This window comes from Kogia breviceps, chromosome 3 (genome assembly GCF_026419965.1).
Source record: "Kogia breviceps isolate mKogBre1 chromosome 3, mKogBre1 haplotype 1, whole genome shotgun sequence".
NCBI classification, from domain to species: Eukaryota; Metazoa; Chordata; class Mammalia; order Artiodactyla; family Physeteridae; genus Kogia; species Kogia breviceps.
Genome location: NC_081312.1, coordinates 107,992,511 through 108,018,422, shown reverse-complemented (window position 1 = coordinate 108,018,422; position 25,912 = coordinate 107,992,511). Strand labels below are relative to the sequence as shown.

The following is a 25,912-nucleotide window of genomic DNA, read 5'->3' as shown; positions in this document are numbered from 1 at the left end:
ACCCGAGCCACACCCGTCCACAGCTCCAGCCTCACTTGGCACTCAAGAAACTCACCGTGCCAAACGCAAGAACACGGAGGGCCACAGGCCTGGCCTCAGCCTCCGGGTTCCAACCAGAGAAGCTTGCTCATTTTGGCCTCCAGAATTAAACCCCGAAGCGGCATGCACCAAGCGTGATCCTGGCCAAAACACACTTTGCCAAGCTGCAAGCTCACTTGGCCTACACCAGCACACACCCCGACTCTCAAGACCAGCAGGAGAGCACGCCCCCTCGCATGGCCTCAACGGCCTTGCAGCAGACACCTGATATTCATAGGCGACCCAGCTTATGGGTAGACACAGTCGACCCTCAGACAGGGGCCCCTCCAATATTAGGAGCCCTGGGTGGTATTTGCATGCATGTCAGCAGGGGACGCTGGCCCGCCCTCCTCACGGTCCCCTACCCCCGAGAGAGGAAACGTGCTGGACCTCAGTTTCGATGAGGAGACGGTAGAGGGTTCTCACTCATTTTGTTCAGATTTTCCAAGGAATGCATACAAGGGTGTCATCATCGATCCAAGCACGTGCTGGGAGGCTGCAGCACACAAGCGGGCATGCCATGGGGGTCTGCAGAGGGTCCACGACCCCCTGGTACTCCAAAACCCTGGGGAATCCACAGTCCTCAGGCCAGAGGACTCAAGAGCAACACTCAATCCACTCTGGCAGCCACTGGGCCCGTCTGAGGAAAACCTAATATCCAATGGCACATCTTAGGCTGGGTGAATGCCTACCTTCCAGAGTTAGCCACGGCCACACTTAGCAACATGCGCCCGCCCCGTTCTTCCAATTCTCCTTAGCACGTCCAGTCATCAGACAACGCGAAGGTCTTCTGGTCTTTGCCGACGGCCAGCCTTGCCCAGCAGCTGCGCCTGAGCAGTGCCCATAAATCACACAGGCTTCAGAATTGGACCGCGTTCCTAAGAGAACATGATTCACACGCCCTTTTACCTGGGCTTGAGCCCAGACCCTGCTTCCCAAGGACCTCTACCCTTACCGCGAACTCAATGTTTGTCTAACTGCACAACTGCAGGAAGTTCGGCACGTACGTTGGCCGGTGTCAGAGAGGGAGTATGCGTGTGTTCACGCGCGTGAGCGTGTGTCACTGTGACTGCGCACGAGGACGCGCGCTTCTGGGCTTCTTTGTGTGCCTCTGAATCCGCATCCTGGTCTCTGTGTGTCGCTGTGGCCCTCTGCTGAGACCTCGAACAATGAAACCCACAGTTGATACACAGCGCCGTGGCTTTGGACCCCCCCAATTGAATGGAGAAAGACCCCTGCAAGTTTCAAGAGGCTGAAGGTGAACTTTGACCCCCAGGGGCTGTTGACATAGGCCACAGGAGATCCTGCCAGCTTGTAGCACATCTGATGTGCACTTGGGGCCACCCCCAGCGCCTCTGGAAGCAAGGAAACACCCTGTGGGCGGGCCAATACTTTTGTGCAGCTGCCTACAGACAAGATGCGGCCCGGCACCTCTCAGGGGCTAACCAAATTCAGCCCAAGTGACAATTCTCGCCAAATAGGCCAAATCACTTTCCGAGGACCCATGGGAGTGTCCACCACAGGAAGCGGGCGGCTTCAGCAACCATGACCCAGGTCCCAGCCCCACGGCGGAAACTAGGCCACCTTCCCGGCCAAGTGTCGCCAGCGCCCGGCCGGAAGGGTTCGCGGCCCTGAATCCGGAGTAAGCGCTCAAATGCTGGACAGCTTCGTCCTATGTGCCCTCCTCCTGCTCACAGGGCAACTTGACCCTACCGGAAGCACACACGGGGACACTGTACACCAGGGAAGACAGACCGCAAGCATGTCTGCTTTCATGACACCGACCTTACCCCGTGCATCCTGGCACTTCTGCCCTGCCACAGCGACACTACTAAGAACCTAACAGAGGTCAAAGGCACTGTCCCCGAGGACCACAGACAGATTTCAAACGGAAGACCTGTGCCACGCGAGGGGACCTGGAAGCTTCAAAGGGAACAGTGGCTGTCCACGGCAGCGCACCTGGCATCGCAACAGTGACACCCACCTCTCCCCCGCCAACGGACTGCTCCAGATAAACCTCTGGCTGTTCGAAAAGCCTGCCTGCCACACGGGCCGGCCGCGTCATGCCCGCCTGGAGAAACACCTTCGCTTTGCACATTCCCAAATCAGGGAACAGAGTGGCCAAAGGGCACGTTCGCATAACTCACCTACCCGCAAGGAGACCGGCACAGACGCCTCAGCATGTCTATCTTCTCTACGTCCCGCAAGACACCCTTGGGGAGTCATTCCTCCCGCAATGGAATCACAAGTCTAGGCAGGTTACCTACCTCACCGCATCCACATGAACTGCCAAAGCCATCCCCTCCATAGGCAGCTGATGCCAGCCCAGCATGAACATGACACATCCTTGGGAAGACGAGGCCAGTGCCTGCAACCCAATGATGCCAGCCCATGCCACAACATCACGCAGGACCTGTCCTCATCACGGCTTACCTTTCTGTCCAGTCCGTCAGCCGCCACGCAGGCCTAAATACAGCACTCCGGCCTCACCCCACTCCACCGTGACCCACTGGCAGCCAACGCAGTGCCGGGAGTTGCAGTACAGGAGCTCACAAGGGCAACGGCAAAGCCTACTCCCTCCGCACCCTTCTGCAGATGCTCAACCCGAGCCCACCGCCACGCACTGCTCGAGACCCACTGGGCACTCGAGAACCTCACCGGGCCACACGCAAAATCGGGGAAGGCCACAGGCCTGGCGTGAGGCTCCAGGCTGCAACAAAGGAAGCTTGCTCATTTTGGCTTCCGGACTCAAACCCAGAAGCGGCATGAATAAAGTGTGATCCTGGCCAAAACACACCTATCCAAGCTGCAAGCTCACTGGGCCTAAAAGAGCACACACTCCGACTCTGAAGACCAGAAGGGGAGCTAGGTGCCTCGCAAGCCCTCACCGGCCTCTCAGCAGGGACCTGGGATTCATGGACGACCCAGCTCTCGTACAGACATGGTTGAACCTTAGACAGGAGCCCCTCCAATGCTGGAGCCCTGGGTGGTGTTTGCATGCATGTCGGCAGGGGACGCTGGCCCTCACTCCTCACAGTCCCCTATCCCCGAGAGAGGAAACGTCCTGGACCTCAGTTTCGAGGAGGAGACGGTACAGCGTTCTCACTCATTTTGTTCAGATTTTCCAAGGAATGCATACAAGGGTGTCATCGTCGATCGAAGCACATGCTGGGACGCTGTAGCACACAGCCGGGCAGGCCGTGGGGCTGTTCAGAGGAGCCTAGACCTCAGAGTACGCCAAAAGAGTGGGAAATACACAGCCCTCAGGCCTCTCAGCAAGAGCGACAGTCAATCCACTCTTGCAGCCACTGGGCCCGTCAGAGGGAAACCTAATACCCAATGGCACGTCTCGGGGTGGTTGAATGCCTACCGACCTGTGTTATCCACGTCCACGCTCGGCAACGTGGCCCACCTCACTCGTTCCAGTTCTCCTCTTCACCTCCAGTCGTCGGACCACGCAAACGTCCTCTTCCCTTTGCCATCGGCCAGCCTTGCCAATCAACCGCACCTGAGAAGTGGACAGAAATCACTCAGGATTCAGAATTGGACCGGCGTCCTTAGAACATGATTCCTGAGAACATTTACCTGGGCCAGAGCTCCGAACCTGCTTCACAAGGACCTCTAGCCCTTACGAAGAACTGAATGTTTGTCTGACAGCACGACTGCAGTAAGTTAGGCACGTACGTCGGCCGTTGTGTGTGAGGGTGTGTGTGTGTGTGTGTTCCTGCGTGCGCGAGGCCGTGACAATCACTGCGCAGGGTGACGCACTCGTGGGTTTCTCTGTGGGCCTCTGAATCCGCGTCTTGGTCTTTGGGTATGCTTGAGGCCCTCGGCAGTGACCTTGAACAGTAAAAGCCACAGTTTATACACAGCACCGAGGCTTTGGACCACCCCACCGAATGCAGAAAGACGCCTGTCAGCTTCAAGAGGCCACGTGTGAACGTGGACCCCCAGACGCTGTTGAAATAGGCAACGGTCTCCCGCTCTCCCACAGCCATGCCTTCTGACCAAAGCACAGAGATTGGTCCAGACATGAGTCCCGGCCGTGGGTGTCGCACGTACGTGGACCTGGAGACCCTGCCACCTAGTAGCACATCTGATGTCCACCTGGGGCCACTCCCAGCACTTTTGGAAGCAAGGAAACCTCCCATGGTTGGCGTTGACACTGACCTTCAGCTGGCTACAGGCAAGACGCAGCCCCGCACCTCTCAAGGGGCTAGCGGACTTCAGCCCAAGTGCCAAGTGCCACTTCTCGCCAACTAGGACAAATCACGTTCTGTGGACCCTTGGGAATGCCCACCACGGGAAGTGGTGGGCCTTAGCAACCATGACCCAGGTGGGAACCCCACGACGGAAACTAGGCCATTTTCCCGGCCACGTCTCGCCAGCTCCCAGCCGGCAGGTTTTGCAGCCCTCAACCCGGAGGAGACGCTCAAATGCTTGACAGCCTCGTCCTACGTGCCCACCTCCTGCCCGCACGGCGACTCGACCTTGCTCAAAGCCACAGGCATCGTGCGGACATGGCGACACTGTACACCAAGGAAGACAGACCGCATACATGTCTGCTTTGAGGACGCTGACCACACCCCATGCATTCTGGCACTTCTTCACTGCCACAGCGACACTCCCGAGGACCTCACAGACTTCAAGGCCACCGTCCCCGAGGATCACACACAGACATTCAATGGAAGACCTCTGTCACGCGAGGGGACTTGCAAGTCTGAAAGGGCACAGTGGCTGTCCGCGGCAGTGCACCGGCCATCGCAACGGTGCCCCCATCTCCGGCCCGCATAAACCTCTGCCTGCTTGAAAGGCCCACGTGCCACACGGGCCGGCCACGTCATGCCCTCTGGGAGAAACACTTTCACGCTGCACATTCCCAAACGGGGGAACAAAGCGGCCAAAGCGCATGTTCGCATAACTCACCTTCCTCCTCGGAGGCCGGCACAAATACCTCAGCATGTCTATCTACTCTAGGTCCCGCAAGACACCCTTTGGGAGTCATTCCTCCGGCAAAGGGATCGCAACTGAACACAAGTTACCTACCTCACCGCATCCTCATGAACTGTCAAAGCCTCCCCTTCTTAGGCAGCTGATGCCAGCCCATCACAAACAGGACACATCCTTGGGAAGCCGAGGCCAGCACCTGCCACCCAATGATGACAGCCCATTTCATGACATCACAGAGGACCTGTCCTCATCCTCCCGTACATTCCTGTCCCGGCCATCAGCCACCACGCAGGCTTAAGTGCAGCGCGGTCCTCACCCCACTCCACGATGACCCACTTGTCCCCAGCACTGTGCCGGCAGTTAAAGTAGGGGAGCAGACAAGGGCAACACCCAGGCCTGATCCATCAGCCGCATTAGGCCGACGCCCAACCCGAGCCACACCCGTCCACAGCTCCAGCCTCACTTGGCACTCAAGAAACTCACCGTGCCAAACGCAAGAACACGGAGGGCCACAGGCCTGGCCTCAGCCTCCGGGTTCCAACCAGAGAAGCTTGCTCATTTTGGCCTCCAGAATTAAACCCCGAAGCGGCATGCACCAAGCGTGATCCTGGCCAAAACACACTTTGCCAAGCTGCAAGCTCACTTGGCCTACACCAGCACACACCCCGACTCTCAAGACCAGCAGGAGAGCACGCCCCCTCGCATGGCCTCAACGGCCTTGCAGCAGACACCTGATATTCATAGGCGACCCAGCTTATGGGTAGACACAGTCGACCCTCAGACAGGGGCCCCTCCAATATTAGGAGCCCTGGGTGGTGTTTGCATGCATGTCAGCAGGGGACGCTGACCCGCCCTCCTCACGGTCCCCTACCCCCGAGAGAGGAAACGTGCTGGACCTCAGTTTCGATGAGGAGACGGTAGAGGGTTCTCACTCATTTTGTTCAGATTTTCCAAGGAATGCATACAAGGGTGTCATCATCGATCCAAGCACGTGCTGGGAGGCTGCAGCACACAAGCGGGCATGCCATGGGGGTCTGCAGAGGGTCCATGACCCCCTGGTACTCCAAAACCCTGGGGAATCCACAGTCCTCAGGCCAGAGGACTCAAGAGCAACACTCAATCCACTCTGGCAGCCACTGGGCCCGTCTGAGGAAAACCTAATATCCAATGGCACATCTTAGGCTGGGTGAATGCCTACCTTCCAGAGTTAGCCACGGCCACACTTAGCAACATGCGCCTGCCCCGTTCTTCCAATTCTCCTTAGCACGTCCAGTCATCAGACAACGCGAAGGTCTTCTGGTCTTTGCCGACGGCCAGCCTTGCCCAGCAGCTGCGCCTGAGCAGTGCCCATAAATCACACAGGCTTCAGAATTGGACCGCGTTCCTAAGAGAACATGATTCACACGCCCTTTTACCTGGGCTTGAGCCCAGACCCTGCTTCCCAAGGACCTCTACCCTTACCGAGAACTCAATGTTTGTCTAACTGCACAACTGCAGGAAGTTCGGCACGTACGTTGGCCGGTGTCAGAGAGGGAGTATGCGTGTGTTCACGCGCGTGAGCGTGTGTCACTGTGACTGTGCACGAGGACGCGCGCTTCTGGGCTTCTTTGTGTGCCTCTGAATCCGCATCCTGGTCTCTGTGTGTCGCTGTGGCCCTCTGCTGAGACCTCGAACAATGAAACCCACAGTTGATACACAGCGCCGTGGCTTTGGACCCCCCCAATTGAATGGAGAAAGACCCCTGCAAGTTTCAAGAGGCTGAAGGTGAACTTTGACCCCCAGGGGCTGTTGACATAGGCCACAGGAGATCCTGCCAGCTTGTAGCACATCTGATGTGCACTTGGGGCCACCCCCAGCGCCTCTGGAAGCAAGGAAACACCCTGTGGGCGGGCCAATACTTTTGTGCAGCTGCCTACAGACAAGATGCGGCCCGGCACCTCTCAGGGGCTAACCAAATTCAGCCCAAGTGACAATTCTCGCCAAATAGGCCAAATCACTTTCCGAGGACCCATGGGAGTGTCCACCACAGGAAGCGGGCGGCTTCAGCAACCATGACCCAGGTCCCAGCCCCACGGCGGAAACTAGGCCACCTTCCCGGCCAAGTGTCGCCAGCGCCCGGCCGGAAGGGTTCGCGGCCCTGAATCCGGAGTAAGCGCTCAAATGCTGGACAGCTTCGTCCTATGTGCCCTCCTCCTGCTCACAGGGCAACTTGACCCTACCGGAAGCACACACGGGGACACTGTACACCAGGGAAGACAGACCGCAAGCATGTCTGCTTTCATGACACCGACCTTACCCCGTGCATCCTGGCACTTCTGCCCTGCCACAGCGACACTACTAAGAACCTAACAGAGGTCAAAGGCACTGTCCCCGAGGACCACAGACAGATTTCAAACGGAAGACCTGTGCCACGCGAGGGGACCTGGAAGCTTCAAAGGGAACAGTGGCTGTCCACGGCAGCGCACCTGGCATCGCAACAGTGACACCCACCTCTGCCCCGCCAACGGACTGCTCCAGATAAACCTCTGGCTGTTCGAAAAGCCTGCCTGCCACACGGGCCGGCCGCGTCATGCCCGCCTGGAGAAACACCTTCGCTTTGCACATTCCCAAATCAGGGAACAGAGTGGCCAAAGGGCACGTTCGCATAACTCACCTACCCGCAAGGAGACCGGCACAGACGCCTCAGCATGTCTATCTTCTCTACGTCCCGCAAGACACCCTTGGGGCGTCATTCCTCCCGCAATGGAATCACAAGTCTAGGCAGGTTACCTACCTCACCGCATCCACATGAACTGCCAAAGCCATCCCCTCCATAGGCAGCTGATGCCAGCCCAGCATGAACATGACACATCCTTGGGAAGACGAGGCCAGTGCCTGCAACCCAATGATGCCAGCCCATGCCACAACATCACGCAGGACCTGTCCTCATCACGGCTTACCTTTCTGTCCAGTCCGTCAGCCGCCACGCAGGCCTAAATACAGCACTCCGGCCTCACCCCACTCCACCGTGACCCACTGGCAGCCAACGCAGTGCCGGGAGTTGCAGTACAGGAGCTCACAAGGGCAACGGCAAAGCCTACTCCCTCCGCACCCTTCTGCAGATGCTCAACCCGAGCCCACCGCCACGCACTGCTCGAGACCCACTGGGCACTCGAGAACCTCACCGCGCCACACGCAAAATCGGGGAAGGCCACAGGCCTGGCGTGAGGCTCCAGGCTGCAACAAAGGAAGCTTGCTCATTTTGGCTTCCGGACTCAAACCCAGAAGCGGCATGAATAAAGTGTGATCCTGGCCAAAACACACCTATCCAAGCTGCAAGCTCACTGGGCCTAAAAGAGCACACACTCTGACTCTGAAGACCAGAAGGGGAGCTAGGTGCCTCGCAAGCCCTCACCGGCCTCTCAGCAGGGACCTGGGATTCATGGACGACCCAGCTCTCGTACAGACATGGTTGAACCTTAGACAGGAGCCCCTCCAATGCTGGAGCCCCGGGTGGTGTTTGCATGCATGTCGGCAGGGGACGCTGGCCCTCACTCCTCACAGTCCCCTATCCCCGAGAGAGGAAACGTCCTGGACCTCAGTTTCGAGGAGGAGACGGTACAGCGTTCTCACTCATTTTGTTCAGATTTTCCAAGGAATGCATACAAGGGTGTCATCGTCGATCGAAGCACATGCTGGGACGCTGTAGCACACAGCCGGGCAGGCCGTGGGGCTGTTCAGAGGAGCCTAGACCTCAGAGTACGCCAAAAGAGTGGGAAATACACAGCCCTCAGGCCTCTCAGCAAGAGCGACAGTCAATCCACTCTTGCAGCCACTGGGCCCGTCAGAGGGAAACCTAATACCCAATGGCACGTCTCGGGGTGGTTGAATGCCTACCGACCTGTGTTATCCACGTCCACGCTTGGCAACGTGGCCCCCCTCTCTCGTTCCAGTTCTCCTCTTCACCTCCAGTCGTCGGACCACGCAAACGTCCTCTTCCCTTTGCCATCGGCCAGCCTTGCCAATCAACCGCACCTGAGAAGTGGACAGAAATCACTCAGGATTCAGAATTGGACCGGCGTCCTTAGAACATGATTCCTGAGAACATTTACCTGGGCCAGAGCTCCGAACCTGCTTCACAAGGACCTCTAGCCCTTACGAAGAACTGAATGTTTGTCTGACAGCACGACTGCAGTAAGTTAGGCACGTACGTCGGCCGTTGTGTGTGAGGGTGTGTGTGTGTGTGTGTTCCTGCGTGCGCGAGGGCGTGACAATCACTGCGCAGGGTGACGCACTCGTGGGTTTCTCTGTGGGCCTCTGAATCCGCGTCTTGGTCTTTGGGTATGCTTGAGGCCCTCGGCAGTGACCTTGAACAGTAAAAGCCACAGTTTATACACAGCACCGAGGCTTTGGACCACCCCACCGAATGCAGAAAGACGCCTGTCAGCTTCAAGAGGCCACGTGTGAACGTGGACCCCCAGTCGCTGTTGAAATAGGCAACGGTCTCCCGCTCTCCCACAGCCATGCCTTCTGACCAAAGCACAGAGATTGGTCCAGACATGAGTCCCGGCCGTGGGTGTCGCACGTATGTGGACCTGGAGACCCTGCCACGTAGTAGCACATCTGATGTCCACCTGGGGCCACTCCAAAGCACTTTTGGAAGCAAGGAAACCTCCCATGGTTGGCGTTGACACTGACCTTCAGCTGGCTACAGGCAAGACGCAGCCCCGCACCTCTCAAGGGGCTAGCGGACTTCAGCCCAAGTGCCAAGTGCCACTTCTCGCCAACTAGGACAAATCACGTTCTGTGGACCCTTGGGAATGCCCACCACGGGAAGTGGTGGGCCTTAGCAACCATGACCCAGGTGGGAACCCCACGACGGAAACTCGGCCATTTTCCCGGCCACGTCTCGCCAGCTCCCAGCCGGCAGGTTTTGCAGCCCTCAACCCGGAGGAGACGCTCAAATGCTTGACAGCCTCGTCCTACGTGCCCACCTCCTGCCCGCACGGCGACTCGACCTTGCTCAAAGCCACAGGCATCGTGCGGACATGGCGACACTGTACACCAAGGAAGACAGACCGCATACATGTCTGCTTTGAGGACGCTGACCACACCCCATGCATTCTGGCACTTCTTCACTGCCACAGCGACACTCCCGAGGACCTCACAGACTTCAAGGCCACCGTCCCCGAGGATCACACACAGACATTCAATGGAAGACCTCTGTCACGCGAAGGGACTTGCAAATCTGAAAGGGCACAGTGGCTGTCCGCGGCAGTGCACCGGCCATCGCAACGGTGCCCCCATCTCCGGCCCGCATAAACCTCTGCCTGCTTGAAAGGCCCACGTGCCACACGGGCCGGCCACGTCATGCCCTCTGGGAGAAACACTTTCACGCTGCACATTCCCAAACGGGGGAACAAAGCGGCCAAAGCGCATGTTCGCATAACTCACCTTCCTCCTCGGAGGCCGGCACAAATACCTCAGCATGTCCATCTACTCTAGGTCCCGCAAGACACCCTTTGGGAGTCATTCCTCCGGCAAAGGGATCGCAACTGAACACAAGTTACCTACCTCACCGCATCCTCATGAACTGTCAAAGCCTCCCCTTCTTAGGCAGCTGATGCCAGCCCATCACAAACAGGACACATCCTTGGGAAGCCGAGGCCAGCACCTGCCACCCAATGATGACAGCCCATTTCATGACATCACAGAGGACCTGTCCTCATCCTCCCGTACATTCCTGTCCCGGCCATCAGCCACCACGCAGGCTTAAGTGCAGCGCGGTCCTCACCCCACTCCACGATGACCCACTTGTCCCCAGCACTGTGCTGGCAGTTAAAGTAGGGGAGCAGACAAGGGCAACACCCAGGCCTGATCCATCAGCCGCATTAGGCCGACGCCCAACCCGAGCCACACCCGTCCACAGCTCCAGCCTCACTTGGCACTCAAGAAACTCACCGTGCCAAACGCAAGAACACGGAGGGCCACAGGCCTGGCCTCAGCCTCCGGGTTCCAACCAGAGAAGCTTGCTCATTTTGGCCTCCAGAATTAAACCCCGAAGCGGCATGCACCAAGCGTGATCCTGGCCAAAACACACTTTGCCAAGCTGCAAGCTCACTTGGCCTACACCAGCACACACCCCGACTCTCAAGACCAGCAGGAGAGCACGCCCCCTCGCATGGCCTCAACGGCCTTGCAGCAGACACCTGATATTCATAGGCGACCCAGCTTATGGGTAGACACAGTCGACCCTCAGACAGGGGCCCCTCCAATATTAGGAGCCCTGGGTGGTGTTTGCATGCATGTCAGCAGGGGACGCTGGCCCGCCCTCCTCACGGTCCCCTACCCCCGAGAGAGGAAACGTGCTGGACCTCAGTTTCGATGAGGAGACGGTAGAGGGTTCTCACTCATTTTGTTCAGATTTTCCAAGGAATGCATACAAGGGTGTCATCATCGATCCAAGCACGTGCTGGGAGGCTGCAGCACACAAGCGGGCATGCCATGGGGGTCTGCAGAGGGTCCACGACCCCCTGGTACTCCAAAACCCTGGGGAATCCACAGTCCTCAGGCCAGAGGACTCAAGAGCAACACTCAACCCACTCTGGCAGCCACTGGGCCCGTCTGAGGAAAACCTAATATCCAATGGCACATCTTAGGCTGGGTGAATGCCTACCTTCCAGAGTTAGCCACGGCCACACTTAGCAACATGCGCCCGCCCCGTTCTTCCAATTCTCCTTAGCACGTCCAGTCATCAGACAACGCGAAGGTCTTCTGGTCTTTGCCGACGGCCAGCCTTGCCCAGCAGCTGCGCCTGAGCAGTGCCCATAAATCACACAGGCTTCAGAATTGGACCGCGTTCCTAAGAGAACATGATTCACACGCCCTTTTACCTGGGCTTGAGCCCAGACCCTGCTTCCCAAGGACCTCTACCCTTACCGCGAACTCAATGTTTGTCTAACTGCACAACTGCAGGAAGTTCGGCACGTACGTTGGCCGGTGTCAGAGAGGGAGTATGCGTGTGTTCACGCGCGTGAGCGTGTGTCACTGTGACTGCGCACGAGGACGCGCGCTTCTGGGCTTCTTTGTGTGCCTCTGAATCCGCATCCTGGTCTCTGTGTGTCGCTGTGGCCCTCTGCTGAGACCTCGAACAATGAAACCCACAGTTGATACACAGCGCCGTGGCTTTGGACCCCCCCAATTGAATGGAGAAAGACCCCTGCAAGTTTCAAGAGGCTGAAGGTGAACTTTGACCCCCAGGGGCTGTTGACATAGGCCACAGGAGATCCTGCCAGCTTGTAGCACATCTGATGTGCACTTGGGGCCACCCCCAGCGCCTCTGGAAGCAAGGAAACACCCTGTGGGCGGGCCAATACTTTTGTGCAGCTGCCTACAGACAAGATGCGGCCCGGCACCTCTCAGGGGCTAACCAAATTCAGCCCAAGTGACAATTCTCGCCAAATAGGCCAAATCACTTTCCGAGGACCCATGGGAGTGTCCACCACAGGAAGCGGGCGGCTTCAGCAACCATGACCCAGGTCCCAGCCCCACGGCGGAAACTAGGCCACCTTCCCGGCCAAGTGTCGCCAGCGCCCGGCCGGAAGGGTTCGCGGCCCTGAATCCGGAGTAAGCGCTCAAATGCTGGACAGCTTCGTCCTATGTGCCCTCCTCCTGCTCACAGGGCAACTTGACCCTACCGGAAGCACACACGGGGACACTGTACACCAGGGAAGACAGACCGCAAGCATGTCTGCTTTCATGACACCGACCTTACCCCGTGCATCCTGGCACTTCTGCCCTGCCACAGCGACACTACTAAGAACCTAACAGAGGTCAAAGGCACTGTCCCCGAGGACCACAGACAGATTTCAAACGGAAGACCTGTGCCACGCGAGGGGACCTGGAAGCTTCAAAGGGAACAGTGGCTGTCCACGGCAGCGCACCTGGCATCGCAACAGTGACACCCACCTCTGCCCCGCCAACGGACTGCTCCAGATAAACCTCTGGCTGTTCGAAAAGCCTGCCTGCCACACGGGCCGGCCGCGTCATGCCCGCCTGGAGAAACACCTTCGCTTTGCACATTCCCAAATCAGGGAACAGAGTGGCCAAAGGGCACGTTCTCATAACTCACCTACCCGCAAGGAGACCGGCACAGACGCCTCAGCATGTCTATCTTCTCTACGTCCCGCAAGACACCCTTGGGGCGTCATTCCTCCCGCAATGGAATCACAAGTCTAGGCAGGTTACCTACCTCACCGCATCCACATGAACTGCCAAAGCCATCCCCTCCATAGGCAGCTGATGCCAGCCCAGCATGAACATGACACATCCTTGGGAAGACGAGGCCAGTGCCTGCAACCCAATGATGCCAGCCCATGCCACAACATCACGCAGGACCTGTCCTCATCACGGCTTACCTTTCTGTCCAGTCCGTCAGCCGCCACGCAGGCCTAAATACAGCACTCCGGCCTCACCCCACTCCACCGTGACCCACTGGCAGCCAACGCAGTGCCGGGAGTTGCAGTACAGGAGCTCACAAGGGCAACGGCAAAGCCTACTCCCTCCGCACCCTTCTGCAGATGCTCAACCCGAGCCCACCGCCACGCACTGCTCGAGACCCACTGGGCACTCGAGAACCTCACCGCGCCACACGCAAAATCGGGGAAGGCCACAGGCCTGGCGTGAGGCTCCAGGCTGCAACAAAGGAAGCTTGCTCATTTTGGCTTCCGGACTCAAACCCAGAAGCGGCATGAATAAAGTGTGATCCTGGCCAAAACACACCTATCCAAGCTGCAAGCTCACTGGGCCTAAAAGAGCACACACTCCGACTCTGAAGACCAGAAGGGGAGCTAGGTGCCTCGCAAGCCCTCACCGGCCTCTCAGCAGGGACCTGGGATTCATGGACGACCCAGCTCTCGTACAGACATGGTTGAACCTTAGACAGGAGCCCCTCCAATGCTGGAGCCCCGGGTGGTGTTTGCATGCATGTCGGCAGGGGACGCTGGCCCTCACTCCTCACAGTCCCCTATCCCCGAGAGAGGAAACGTCCTGGACCTCAGTTTCGAGGAGGAGACGGTACAGCGTTCTCACTCATTTTGTTCAGATTTTCCAAGGAATGCATACAAGGGTGTCATCGTCGATCGAAGCACATGCTGGGACGCTGTAGCACACAGCCGGGCAGGCCGTGGGGCTGTTCAGAGGAGCCTAGACCTCAGAGTACGCCAAAAGAGTGGGAAATACACAGCCCTCAGGCCTCTCAGCAAGAGCGACAGTCAATCCACTCTTGCAGCCACTGGGCCCGTCAGAGGGAAACCTAATACCCAATGGCACGTCTCGGGGTGGTTGAATGCCTACCGACCTGTGTTATCCACGTCCACGCTCGGCAACGTGGCCCACCTCACTCTTTCCAGTTCTCCTCTTCACCTCCAGTCGTCGGACCACGCAAACGTCCTCTTCCCTTTGCCATCGGCCAGCCTTGCCAATCAACCGCACCTGAGAAGTGGACAGAAATCACTCAGGATTCAGAATTGGACCGGCGTCCTTAGAACATGATTCCTGAGAACATTTACCTGGGCCAGAGCTCCGAACCTGCTTCACAAGGACCTCTAGCCCTTACGAAGAACTGAATGTTTGTCTGACAGCACGACTGCAGTAAGTTAGGCACGTACGTCGGCCGTTGTGTGTGAGGGTGTGTGTGTGTGTGTGTTCCTGCGTGCGCGAGGCCGTGACAATCACTGCGCAGGGTGACGCACTCGTGGGTTTCTCTGTGGGCCTCTGAATCCGCGTCTTGGTCTTTGGGTATGCTTGAGGCCCTCGGCAGTGACCTTGAACAGTAAAAGCCACAGTTTATACACAGCACCGAGGCTTTGGACCACCCCACCGAATGCAGAAAGACGCCTGTCAGCTTCAAGAGGCCACGTGTGAACGTGGACCCCCAGTCGCTGTTGAAATAGGCAACGGTCTTCCGCTCTCCCACAGCCATGTCTTCTGACCAAAGCACAGAGATTGGTCCAGACATGAGTCCCGGCCGTGGGTGTCGCACGTATGTGGACCTGGAGACCCTGCCACGTAGTAGCACATCTGATGTCCACCTGGGGCCACTCCGAAGCACTTTTGGAAGCAAGGAAACCTCCCATGGTTGGCGTTGACACTGACCTTCAGCTGGCTACAGGCAAGACGCAGCCCCGCACCTCTCAAGGGGCTAGCGGACTTCAGCCCAAGTGCCAAGTGCCACTTCTCGCCAACTAGGACAAATCACGTTCTGTGGACCCTTGGGAATGCCCACCACGGGAAGTGGTGGGCCTTAGCAACCATGACCCAGGTGGGAACCCCACGACGGAAACTAGGCCATTTTCCCGGCCACGTCTCGCCAGCTCCCAGCCGGCAGGTTTTGCAGCCCTCAACCCGGAGGAGACGCTCAAATGCTTGACAGCCTCGTCCTACGTGCCCACCTCCTGCCCGCACGGCGACTCGACCTTGCTCAAAGCCACAGGCATCGTGCGGACATGGCGACACTGTACACCAAGGAAGACAGACCGCATACATGTCTGCTTTGAGGACGCTGACCACACCCCATGCATTCTGGCACTTCTTCACTGCCACAGCGACACTCCCGAGGACCTCACAGACTTCAAGGCCACCGTCCCCGAGGATCACACACAGACATTCAATGGAAGACCTCTGTCACGCGAGGGGACTTGCAAGTCTGAAAGGGCACAGTGGCTGTCCGCGGCAGTGCACCGGCCATCGCAACGGTGCCCCCATCTCCGGCCCGCATAAACCTCTGCCTGCTTGAAAGGCCCACGTGCCACACGGGCCGGCCACGTCATGCCCTCTGGGAGAAACACTTTCACGCTGCACATTCCCAAACGGGGGAACAAAGCGGCCAAAGCGCATGTTCGCATAACTCACCTTCCTCCTCGGAGGCCGGCACAAATACCTCAGCATGTCCATCTACTCTAGGTCCCGCAAGACACCCTTTGGGAGTCATTCCTCCGGCAAAGGGATCGCAACTGAACACAAGTTACCTACCTCACCGCATCCTCATGAACTGTCAAAGCCTCCCCTTCTTAGGCAGCTGATGCCAGCCCATCACAAACAGGACACATCCTTGGGAAGCCGAGGCCAGCACCTGCCACCCAATGATGACAGCCCATTTCATGACATCACAGAGGACCTGTCCTCATCCTCCCGTACATTCCTGTCCCGGCCATCAGCCACCACGCAGGCTTAAGTGCAGCGCGGTCCTCACCCCACTCCACGATGACCCACTTGTCCCCAGCACTGTGCCGGCAGTTAAAGTAGGGGAGCAGACAAGGGCAACACCCAGGCCTGATCCATCAGCCGCATTAGGCCGACGCCCAACCCGAGCCACACCCGTCCACAGCTCCAGCCTCACTTGGCACTCAAGAAACTCACCGTGCCAAACGCAAGAACACGGAGGGCCACAGGCCTGGCCTCAGCCTCCGGGTTCCAACCAGAGAAGCTTGCTCATTTTGGCCTCCAGAATTAAACCCCGAAGCGGCATGCACCAAGCGTGATCCTGGCCAAAACACACTTTGCCAAGCTGCAAGCTCACTTGGCCTACACCAGCACACACCCCGACTCTCAAGACCAGCAGGAGAGCACGCCCCCTCGCATGGCCTCAACGGCCTTGCAGCAGACACCTGATATTCATAGGCGACCCAGCTTATGGGTAGACACAGTCGACCCTCAGACAGGGGCCCCTCCAATATTAGGAGCCCTGGGTGGTGTTTGCATGCATGTCAGCAGGGGACGCTGGCCCGCCCTCCTCACGGTCCCCTACCCCCGAGAGAGGAAACGTGCTGGACCTCAGTTTCGATGAGGAGACGGTAGAGGGTTCTCACTCATTTTGTTCAGATTTTCCAAGGAATGCATACAAGGGTGTCATCATCAATCCAAGCACGTGCTGGGAGGCTGCAGCACACAAGCGGGCATGCCATGGGGGTCTGCAGAGGGTCCACGACCCCCTGGTACTCCAAAACCCTGGGGAATCCACAGTCCTCAGGCCAGAGGACTCAAGAGCAACACTCAATCCACTCTGGCAGCCACTGGGCCCGTCTGAGGAAAACCTAATATCCAATGGCACATCTTAGGCTGGGTGAATGCCTACCTTCCAGAGTTAGCCACGGCCACACTTAGCAACATGCGCCCGCCCCGTTCTTCCAATTCTCCTTAGCACGTCCAGTCATCAGACAACGCGAAGGTCTTCTGGTCTTTGCCGACGGCCAGCCTTGCCCAGCAGCTGCGCCTGAGCAGTGCCCATAAATCACACAGGCTTCAGAATTGGACCGCGTTCCTAAGAGAACATGATTCACACGCCCTTTTACCTGGGCTTGAGCCCAGACCCTGCTTCCCAAGGACCTCTACCCTTACCGCGAACTCAATGTTTGTCTAACTGCACAACTGCAGGAAGTTCGGCACGTACGTTGGCCGGTGTCAGAGAGGGAGTATGCGTGTGTTCACGCGCGTGAGCGTGTGTCACTGTGACTGCGCACGAGGACGCGCGCTTCTGGGCTTCTTTGTGTGCCTCTGAATCCGCATCCTGGTCTCTGTGTGTCACTGTGGCCCTCTGCTGAGACCTCGAACAATGAAACCCACAGTTGATACACAGCGCCGTGGCTTTGGACCCCCCCAATTGAATGGAGAAAGACCCCTGCAAGTTTCAAGAGGCTGAAGGTGAACTTTGACCCCCAGGGGCTGTTGACATAGGCCACAGGAGATCCTGCCAGCTTGTAGCACATCTGATGTGCACTTGGGGCCACCCCCAGCGCCTCTGGAAGCAAGGAAACACCCTGTGGGCGGGCCAATACTTTTGTGCAGCTGCCTACAGACAAGATGCGGCCCGGCACCTCTCAGGGGCTAACCAAATTCAGCCCAAGTGACAATTCTCGCCAAATAGGCCAAATCACTTTCCGAGGACCCATGGGAGTGTCCACCACAGGAAGCGGGCGGCTTCAGCAACCATGACCCAGGTCCCAGCCCCACGGCGGAAACTAGGCCACCTTCCCGGCCAAGTGTCGCCAGCGCCCGGCCGGAAGGGTTCGCGGCCCTGAATCCGGAGTAAGCGCTCAAATGCTGGACAGCTTCGTCCTATGTGCCCTCCTCCTGCTCACAGGGCAACTTGACCCTACCGGAAGCACACACGGGGACACTGTACACCAGGGAAGACAGACCGCAAGCATGTCTGCTTTCATGACACCGACCTTACCCCGTGCATCCTGGCACTTCTGCCCTGCCACAGCGACACTACTAAGAACCTAACAGAGGTCAAAGGCACTGTCCCCGAGGACCACAGACAGATTTCAAACGGAAGACCTGTGCCACGCGAGGGGACCTGGAAGCTTCAAAGGGAACAGTGGCTGTCCACGGCAGCGCACCTGGCATCGCAACAGTGACACCCACCTCTCCCCCGCCAACGGACTGCTCCAGATAAACCTCTGGCTGTTCGAAAAGCCTGCCTGCCACACGGGCCGGCCGCGTCATGCCCGCCTGGAGAAACACCTTCGCTTTGCACATTCCCAAATCAGGGAACAGAGTGGCCAAAGGGCACGTTCGCATAACTCACCTACCCGCAAGGAGACCGGCACAGACGCCTCAGCATGTCTATCTTCTCTACGTCCCGCAAGACACCCTTGGGGAGTCATTCCTCCCGCAATGGAATCACAAGTCTAGGCAGGTTACCTACCTCACCGCATCCACATGAACTGCCAAAGCCATCCCCTCCATAGGCAGCTGATGCCAGCCCAGCATGAACATGACACATCCTTGGGAAGACGAGGCCAGTGCCTGCAACCCAATGATGCCAGCCCATGCCACAACATCACGCAGGACCTGTCCTCATCACGGCTTACCTTTCTGTCCAGTCCGTCAGCCGCCACGCAGGCCTAAATACAGCACTCCGGCCTCACCCCACTCCACCGTGACCCACTGGCAGCCAACGCAGTGCCGGGAGTTGCAGTACAGGAGCTCACAAGGGCAACGGCAAAGCCTACTCCCTCCGCACCCTTCTGCAGATGCTCAACCCGAGCCCACCGCCACGCACTGCTCGAGACCCACTGGGCACTCGAGAACCTCACCGGGCCACACGCAAAATCGGGGAAGGCCACAGGCCTGGCGTGAGGCTCCAGGCTGCAACAAAGGAAGCTTGCTCATTTTGGCTTCCGGACTCAAACCCAGAAGCGGCATGAATAAAGTGTGATCCTGGCCAAAACACACCTATCCAAGCTGCAAGCTCACTGGGCCTAAAAGAGCACACACTCCGACTCTGAAGACCAGAAGGGGAGCTAGGTGCCTCGCAAGCCCTCACCGGCCTCTCAGCAGGGACCTGGGATTCATGGACGACCCAGCTCTCGTACAGACATGGTTGAACCTTAGACAGGAGCCCCTCCAATGCTGGAGCCCTGGGTGGTGTTTGCATGCATGTCGGCAGGGGACGCTGGCCCTCACTCCTCACAGTCCCCTATCCCCGAGAGAGGAAACGTCCTGGACCTCAGTTTCGAGGAGGAGACGGTACAGCGTTCTCACTCATTTTGTTCAGATTTTCCAAGGAATGCATACAAGGGTGTCATCGTCGATCGAAGCACATGCTGGGACGCTGTAGCACACAGCCGGGCAGGCAGTGGGGCTGTTCAGAGGAGCCTAGACCTCAGAGTACGCCAAAAGAGTGGGAAATACACAGCCCTCAGGCCTCTCAGCAAGAGCGACAGTCAATCCACTCTTGCAGCCACTGGGCCCGTCAGAGGGAAACCTAATACCCAATGGCACGTCTCGGGGTGGTTGAATGCCTACCGACCTGTGTTATCCACGTCCACGCTCGGCAACGTGGCCCACCTCACTCGTTCCAGTTCTCCTCTTCACCTCCAGTCGTCGGACCACACAAACGTCCTCTTCCCTTTGCCATCGGCCAGCCTTGCCAATCAACCGCACCTGAGAAGTGGACAGAAATCACTCAGGATTCAGAATTGGACCGGCGTCCTTAGAACATGATTCCTGAGAACATTTACCTGGGCCAGAGCTCCGAACCTGCTTCACAAGGACCTCTAGCCCTTACGAAGAACTGAATGTTTGTCTGACAGCACGACTGCAGTAAGTTAGGCACGTACGTCGGCCGTTGTGTGTGAGGGTGTGTGTGTGTGTGTGTTCCTGCGTGCGCGAGGCCGTGACAATCACTGCGCAGGGTGACGCACTCGTGGGTTTCTCTGTGGGCCTCTGAATCCGCGTCTTGGTCTTTGGGTATGCTTGAGGCCCTCGGCAGTGACCTTGAACAGTAAAAGCCACAGTTTATACACAGCACCGAGGCTTTGGACCACCCCACCGAATGCAGAAAGACGCCTGTCAGCTTCAAGAGGCCACGTGTGAACGTGGACCCCCAGACGCTGTTGAAATAGGCAACGGTCTCCCGCTCTCCCACAGCCATGCCTTCTGACCAAAGCACAGAGATTGGTCCAGACATGAGTCCCGGCCGTGGGTGTCGCACGTACGTGGACCTGGAGACCCTGCCACCTAGTAGCACATCTGATGTCCACCTGGGGCCACTCCCAGCACTTTTGGAAGCAAGGAAACCTCCCATGGTTGGCGTTGACACTGACCTTCAGCTGGCTACAGGCAAGACGCAGCCCCGCACCTCTCAAGGGGCTAGCGGACTTCAGCCCAAGTGCCAAGTGCCACTTCTCGCCAACTAGGACAAATCACGTTCTGTGGACCCTTGGGAATGCCCACCACGGGAAGTGGTGGGCCTTAGCAACCATGACCCAGGTGGGAACCCCACGACGGAAACTAGGCCATTTTCCCGGCCACGTCTCGCCAGCTCCCAGCCGGCAGGTTTTGCAGCCCTCAACCCGGAGGAGACGCTCAAATGCTTGACAGCCTCGTCCTACGTGCCCACCTCCTGCCCGCACGGCGACTCGACCTTGCTCAAAGCCACAGGCATCGTGCGGACATGGCGACACTGTACACCAAGGAAGACAGACCGCATACATGTCTGCTTTGAGGACGCTGACCACACCCCATGCATTCTGGCACTTCTTCACTGCCACAGCGACACTCCCGAGGACCTCACAGACTTCAAGGCCACCGTCCCCGAGGATCACACACAGACATTCAATGGAAGACCTCTGTCACGCGAGGGGACTTGCAAGTCTGAAAGGGCACAGTGGCTGTCCGCGGCAGTGCACCGGCCATCGCAACGGTGCCCCCATCTCCGGCCCGCATAAACCTCTGCCTGCTTGAAAGGCCCACGTGCCACACGGGCCGGCCACGTCATGCCCTCTGGGAGAAACACTTTCACGCTGCACATTCCCAAACGGGGGAACAAAGCGGCCAAAGCGCATGTTCGCATAACTCACCTTCCTCCTCGGAGGCCGGCACAAATACCTCAGCATGTCTATCTACTCTAGGTCCCGCAAGACACCCTTTGGGAGTCATTCCTCCGGCAAAGGGATCGCAACTGAACACAAGTTACCTACCTCACCGCATCCTCATGAACTGTCAAAGCCTCCCCTTCTTAGGCAGCTGATGCCAGCCCATCACAAACAGGACACATCCTTGGGAAGCCGAGGCCAGCACCTGCCACCCAATGATGACAGCCCATTTCATGACATCACAGAGGACCTGTCCTCATCCTCCCGTACATTCCTGTCCCGGCCATCAGCCACCACGCAGGCTTAAGTGCAGCGCGGTCCTCACCCCACTCCACGATGACCCACTTGTCCCCAGCACTGTGCCGGCAGTTAAAGTAGGGGAGCAGACAAGGGCAACACCCAGGCCTGATCCATCAGCCGCATTAGGCCGATGCCCAACCCGAGCCACACCCGTCCACAGCTCCAGCCTCACTTGGCACTCAAGAAACTCACCGTGCCAAACGCAAGAACACGGAGGGCCACAGGCCTGGCCTCAGCCTCCGGGTTCCAACCAGAGAAGCTTGCTCATTTTGGCCTCCAGAATTAAACCCCGAAGCGGCATGCACCAAGCGTGATCCTGGCCAAAACACACTTTGCCAAGCTGCAAGCTCACTTGGCCTACACCAGCACACACCCCGACTCTCAAGACCAGCAGGAGAGCACGCCCCCTCGCATGGCCTCAACGGCCTTGCAGCAGACACCTGATATTCATAGGCGACCCAGCTTATGGGTAGACACAGTCGACCCTCAGACAGGGGCCCCTCCAATATTAGGAGCCCTGGGTGGTGTTTGCATGCATGTCAGCAGGGGACGCTGACCCGCCCTCCTCACGGTCCCCTACCCCCGAGAGAGGAAACGTGCTGGACCTCAGTTTCGATGAGGAGACGGTAGAGGGTTCTCACTCATTTTGTTCAGATTTTCCAAGGAATGCATACAAGGGTGTCATCATCGATCCAAGCACGTGCTGGGAGGCGGCAGCACACAAGCGGGCATGCCATGGGGGTCTGCAGAGGGTCCACGACCCCCTGGTACTCCAAAACCCTGGGGAATCCACAGTCCTCAGGCCAGAGGACTCAAGAGCAACACTCAATCCACTCTGGCAGCCACTGGGCCCGTCTGAGGAAAACCTAATATCCAATGGCACATCTTAGGCTGGGTGAATGCCTACCTTCCAGAGTTAGCCACGGCCACACTTAGCAACATGCGCCCGCCCCGTTCTTCCAATTCTCCTTAGCACGTCCAGTCATCAGACAACGCGAAGGTCTTCTGGTCTTTGCCGACGGCCAGCCTTGCCCAGCAGCTGCGCCTGAGCAGTGCCCATAAATCACACAGGCTTCAGAATTGGACCGCGTTCCTAAGAGAACATGATTCACACGCCCTTTTACCTGGGCTTGAGCCCAGACCCTGCTTCCCAAGGACCTCTACCCTTACCGCGAACTCAATGTTTGTCTAACTGCACAACTGCAGGAAGTTCGGCACGTACGTTGGCCGGTGTCAGAGAGGGAGTATGCGTGTGTTCACGCGCGTGAGCGTGTGTCACTGTGACTGTGCACGAGGACGCGCGCTTCTGGGCTTCTTTGTGTGCCTCTGAATCCGCATCCTGGTCTCTGTGTGTCGCTGTGGCCCTCTGCTGAGACCTCGAACAATGAAACCCACAGTTGATACACAGCGCCGTGGCTTTGGACCCCCCCAATTGAATGGAGAAAGACCCCTGCAAGTTTCAAGAGGCTGAAGGTGAACTTTGACCCCCAGGGGCTGTTGACATAGGCCACAGGAGATCCTGCCAGCTTGTAGCACATCTGATGTGCACTTGGGGCCACCCCCAGCGCCTCTGGAAGCAAGGAAACACCCTGTGGGCGGGCCAATACTTTTGTGCAGCTGCCTACAGACAAGATGCGGCCCGGCACCTCTCAGGGGCTAACCAAATTCAGCCCAAGTGACAATTCTCGCCAAATAGGCCAAATCACTTTCCGAGGACCCATGGGAGTGTCCACCACAGGAAGCGGGCGGCTTCAGCAACCATGACCCAGGTCCCAGCCCCACGGCGGAGACTAGGCCACCTTCCCGGCCAAGTGTCGCCAGCGCCCGGCCGGAAGGGTTCGCGGCCCTGAATCCGGAGTAAGCGCTCAAATGCTGGACAGCTTCGTCCTATGTGCCCTCCTCCTGCTCACAGGGCAACTTGACCCTACCGGAAGCACACACGGGGACACTGTACACCAGGGAAGACAGACCGCAAGCATGTCTGCTTTCATGACACCGACCTTACCCCGTGCATCCTGGCACTTCTGCCCTGCCACAGCGACACTACTAAGAACCTAACAGAGGTCAAAGGCACTGTCCCCGAGGACCACAGACAGATTTCAAACGGAAGACCTGTGCCACGCGAGGGGACCTGGAAGCTTCAAAGGGAACAGTGGCTGTCCACGGCAGCGCACCTGGCATCGCAACAGTGACACCCACCTCTCCCCCGCCAACGGACTGCTCCAGATAAACCTCTGGCTGTTCGAAAAGCCTGCCTGCCACACGGGCCGGCAGCGTCATGCCCACCTGGAGAAACACCTTCGCTTTGCACATTCCCAAATCTGGGAACAGAGTGGCCAAAGGGCACGTTCGCATAACTCACCTACCCGCAAGGAGACCGGCACAGACGCCTCAGCATGTCTATCTTCTCTACGTCCCGCAAGACACCCTTGGGGCGTCATTCCTCCCGCAATGGAATCACAAGTCTAGGCAGGTTACCTACCTCACCGCATCCACATGAACTGCCAAAGCCATCCCCTCCATAGGCAGCTGATGCCAGCCCAGCATGAACATGACACATCCTTGGGAAGACGAGGCCAGTGCCTGCAACCCAATGATGCCAGCCCATGCCACAACATCACGCAGGACCTGTCCTCATCACGGCTTACCTTTCTGTCCAGTCCGTCAGCCGCCACGCAGGCCTAAATACAGCACTCCGGCCTCACCCCACTCCACCGTGACCCACTGGCAGCCAACGCAGTGCCGGGAGTTGCAGTACAGGAGCTCACAAGGGCAACGGCAAAGCCTACTCCCTCCGCACCCTTCTGCAGATGCTCAACCCGAGCCCACCGCCACGCACTGCTCGAGACCCACTGGGCACTCGAGAACCTCACCGCGCCACACGCAAAATCGGGGAAGGCCACAGGCCTGGCGTGAGGCTCCAGGCTGCAACAAAGGAAGCTTGCTCATTTTGGCTTCCGGACTCAAACCCAGAAGCGGCATGAATAAAGTGTGATCCTGGCCAAAACACACCTATCCAAGCTGCAAGCTCACTGGGCCTAAAAGAGCACACACTCCGACTCTGAAGACCAGAAGGGGAGCTAGGTGCCTCGCAAGCCCTCACCGGCCTCTCAGCAGGGACCTGGGATTCATGGACGACCCAGCTCTCGTACAGACATGGTTGAACCTTAGACAGGAGCCCCTCCAATGCTGGAGCCCCGGGTGGTGTTTGCATGCATGTCGGCAGGGGACGCTGGCCCTCACTCCTCACAGTCCCCTATCCCCGAGAGAGGAAACGTCCTGGACCTCAGTTTCGAGGAGGAGACGGTACAGCGTTCTCACTCATTTTGTTCAGATTTTCCAAGGAATGCATACAAGGGTGTCATCGTCCATCGCAGCACATGCTGGGACGCTGTAGCACACAGCCGGGCAGGCCGTGGGGCTGTTCAGAGGAGCCTAGACCTCAGAGTACGCCAAAAGAGTGGGAAATACACAGCCCTCAGGCCTCTCAGCAAGAGCGACAGTCAATCCACTCTTGCAGCCACTGGGCCCGTCAGAGGGAAACCTAATACCCAATGGCACGTCTCGGGGTGGTTGAATGCCTACCGACCTGTGTTATCCACGTCCACGCTTGGCAACGTGGCCCCCCTCTCTCGTTCCAGTTCTCCTCTTCACCTCCAGTCGTCGGACCACGCAAACGTCCTCTTCCCTTTGCCATCGGCCAGCCTTGCCAATCAACCGCACCTGAGAAGTGGACAGAAATCACTCAGGATTCAGAATTGGACCGGCGTCCTTAGAACATGATTCCTGAGAACATTTACCTGGGCCAGAGCTCCGAACCTGCTTCACAAGGACCTCTAGCCCTTACGAAGAACTGAATGTTTGTCTGACAGCACGACTGCAGTAAGTTAGGCACGTACGTCGGCCGTTGTGTGTGAGGGTGTGTGTGTGTGTGTGTTCCTGCGTGCGCGAGGCCGTGACAATCACTGCGCAGGGTGACGCACTCGTGGGTTTCTCTGTGGGCCTCTGAATCCGCGTCTTGGTCTTTGGGTATGCTTGAGGCCCTCGGCAGTGACCTTGAACAGTAAAAGCCACAGTTTATACACAGCACCGAGGCTTTGGACCACCCCACCGAATGCAGAAAGACGCCTGTCAGCTTCAAGAGGCCACGTGTGAACGTGGACCCCCAGTCGCTGTTGAAATAGGCAACGGTCTCCCGCTCTCCCACAGCCATGCCTTCTGAC

The 25,912-nt window shown here is 58.0% G+C and overlaps 1 long non-coding RNA gene and 10 other non-coding genes across 11 annotated transcripts in view; all 11 read right to left on the bottom strand.

The window, feature by feature from the left end:
* LOC136793933 (uncharacterized) overlaps nt 1-6,267 on the bottom strand; it is a 68,099-nt gene extending 61,832 nt beyond the window's left edge. The window contains exon 1 of the long non-coding RNA XR_010840022.1: nt 6,227-6,267. This is a non-coding gene — a long non-coding RNA (uncharacterized lncRNA). The remainder of the gene's footprint in view (nt 1-6,226) is intronic.
* LOC131754002 (small nucleolar RNA SNORD116) lies at nt 465-557 on the bottom strand. Its single transcript, XR_009335054.1, has one exon. It is a non-coding gene; the product is annotated as a small nucleolar RNA SNORD116 (small nucleolar RNA).
* Nucleotides 3,145-3,237, bottom strand: LOC131754059 (small nucleolar RNA SNORD116). The gene has a single exon (XR_009335108.1). It is a non-coding gene; the product is annotated as a small nucleolar RNA SNORD116 (small nucleolar RNA).
* LOC131754001 (small nucleolar RNA SNORD116) lies at nt 5,921-6,013 on the bottom strand. The gene has a single exon (XR_009335053.1). It is a non-coding gene; the product is annotated as a small nucleolar RNA SNORD116 (small nucleolar RNA).
* A 2,333-nt stretch (nt 6,268-8,600) lies between the features above and the next one.
* LOC131754057 (small nucleolar RNA SNORD116) lies at nt 8,601-8,693 on the bottom strand. Its single transcript, XR_009335107.1, has one exon. It is a non-coding gene; the product is annotated as a small nucleolar RNA SNORD116 (small nucleolar RNA).
* A 2,684-nt stretch (nt 8,694-11,377) lies between these two features.
* On the bottom strand, nt 11,378-11,470 carry LOC131754000 (small nucleolar RNA SNORD116). The gene has a single exon (XR_009335052.1). It is a non-coding gene; the product is annotated as a small nucleolar RNA SNORD116 (small nucleolar RNA).
* Nucleotides 11,471-14,057: 2,587 nt separating this feature from the next.
* On the bottom strand, nt 14,058-14,150 carry LOC131754056 (small nucleolar RNA SNORD116). Its single transcript, XR_009335106.1, has one exon. It is a non-coding gene; the product is annotated as a small nucleolar RNA SNORD116 (small nucleolar RNA).
* A 2,684-nt stretch (nt 14,151-16,834) lies between these two features.
* LOC131754013 (small nucleolar RNA SNORD116) lies at nt 16,835-16,927 on the bottom strand. Its single transcript, XR_009335065.1, has one exon. It is a non-coding gene; the product is annotated as a small nucleolar RNA SNORD116 (small nucleolar RNA).
* A 2,587-nt stretch (nt 16,928-19,514) lies between these two features.
* Nucleotides 19,515-19,607, bottom strand: LOC131754055 (small nucleolar RNA SNORD116). The gene has a single exon (XR_009335105.1). It is a non-coding gene; the product is annotated as a small nucleolar RNA SNORD116 (small nucleolar RNA).
* A 2,683-nt stretch (nt 19,608-22,290) lies between these two features.
* LOC131753999 (small nucleolar RNA SNORD116) lies at nt 22,291-22,383 on the bottom strand. Its single transcript, XR_009335051.1, has one exon. It is a non-coding gene; the product is annotated as a small nucleolar RNA SNORD116 (small nucleolar RNA).
* Nucleotides 22,384-24,970: 2,587 nt separating this feature from the next.
* LOC131754081 (small nucleolar RNA SNORD116) lies at nt 24,971-25,063 on the bottom strand. Its single transcript, XR_009335129.1, has one exon. It is a non-coding gene; the product is annotated as a small nucleolar RNA SNORD116 (small nucleolar RNA).
* Nucleotides 25,064-25,912: the final 849 nt, after the last annotated feature.